We start from the raw sequence: 2177 nt of genomic DNA, 5'->3' as shown, positions 1-2177 counted from the left end.
AACTATTTCAAAACTACCACCCACAATAAATGTCCACAAGTTGTGGTCGTGGCGAAGCGAAAACGAACTCGTATCGAAGTCGAATACTATTTTGGGAGAGTAAAAAGGACGCTGTTGGTATTTTCTGTGATCTTTCAAAAGCGTTTGATTGTGTAGACCACCAAACCTTACTAAACAAATTGCGACATTATGGTGTTTCGAATAAGTCACTTGATCTGCTGAACTCGTATCTCACAGGCAGAAAACAAAAAGTTTGTATTAACGGAACTGAGTCTTCTGGAGCACCTCTTACTATGGGTGTGCCGCAGGGATCAATATTAGGACCTTTGCTATTTCTTATTTATATTAATGACCTTCCTTACTTTGTAAAAGATCTGTGTGATATTGTGTTATTTGCTGATGACACATCTCTCATTTTCAAAGTTGATAGAGGTAAAGTAAATTTTGACGATATTAATGATACACTCTCACAGGTTCTACATTGGTTCACTGTTAACAACTTATTGTTAAATGCAAATAAAACTAAGTGCATTAAATTTAGCTTACCTAATGTGAGGCAGGTTTCCACGCAATTAATGGTGAAGAATGAACCATTAAATAGCATAAATTCCACAACATTCTTGGGAATCACTTTAGATGCTAAACTTCAGTGGGGTCCTCATATTGAAACTTTGTCAAAAAGGCTCAGTTCGGCTGCTTTTGCAGTGAGAAAGATAAGGCAATTAACTGACATTGAAACGGCAAGGCTAGTATATTTTAGCTATTTTCACAGTATAATGTCATATGGCATATTGTTGTGGGGCTCAGCCGCGGACATTGAAACTGTGTTTGTTCTGCAGAAGAGAGCAGTGCGGGCCATTTATAACCTTGGACCTCGATTTTCCTTGAAAGAATTTTTTAAGGAAATTAACATACTGACAGTAGCTTCACAGTTCATTTATGAAAACCTTTTATATGTTCGCAAAAATATAGAGCAATTCACGAAAAAGAGCGATTTGCATAACTTTAATACAAGAAACAAAAATAAACTTGCCGTTCCAAATTTCAGACTGCATAAGATTGGGAATTCATTTATGGGGAAATGTATTAAATTATTTAATAAATTACCACAAACTGTTGTAGAACTACCCATTCATAAATTCAAAGCACATATTAAAAGTACCTTAATGAAAAAGGGCTACTATAAAGTCGATGATTATTTAAAAGATAAAAATGTTTGGGATGCGTAACTGCCTAGCTCGCATAAATATTTATAACTATGTATTTTAAAAACCTGTAAACCTTTGAAAAAGAGGCTGACAATAGTGTCTGAGTTTCTTGCGCTGCTTCTTCTCAGCACTGGCCCATTTATTGTCCTGAAGCAGTGGTAGGGTTAATACTGGGACGTGTAAAAGTGCTTTTTTAAAGCCTACTTACAGAAATAAATGAGTTTTATGAGTTTTAGTTTTTTATGAGTTTTTTATTTGTCTAAAAGGCATAAGTTAAGACTGAGTGACGTAACTCGCTGACTAGCGATAAGAACTTAAAAGTTTTCACAACAGAAAACCTTCTTACAAAACCATTATCAAATGTAAATAAATAAGCTCTCCCCAGACATTTCTAATAAATTAAAAAGCTTTCTTTCAATGTAAAGGTCGCAAAAGAATCGCAATGATTAAATAAACTGTCTCTTTTAGCCAAAAAATATTAAAGATTTACACAAAAATATTTACTTGGGTTTATCATAAACGTTGAATGAAATAAATCTTGCACAGAAATATCAAAAGTGATTGAATAATAGATTACTAAGAGATATTTGCGAATTTGTTATAAATAAGGCCTTTGAAATGGATGAGAATTAATATCCATTGAAATTGACACACATAGAGAAGTCTTTAAAATAATCATTCTCTACTGCGGGGTTACACAAACTGTAGAAGGTACTCGTAGTTATAGAAATCTATACTAATATTATAAAGAGGTAAAGTTTGTGTGTTTATACAAGGTGTTAGGTAAATGGGTATATGAGCCGACTCTAGCCCATGTTAACATGGTCATCTAAATGGTATGGTGAAGTCAGAAAATGTATATCTTCATTTTAATTATTTTAATTTTCATACAAATCGGATTTTATAAAATTTATTTTGTATGAAAATTTAAAAAAATAAAATGATGACATCAAATTTCTGACTTCACCA

Source organism: Ostrinia nubilalis, chromosome 9, assembly GCF_963855985.1.
Source record: "Ostrinia nubilalis chromosome 9, ilOstNubi1.1, whole genome shotgun sequence".
NCBI lineage: Eukaryota > Metazoa > Arthropoda > Insecta > Lepidoptera > Crambidae > Ostrinia > Ostrinia nubilalis.
This window is presented reverse-complemented; position numbering follows the sequence as displayed.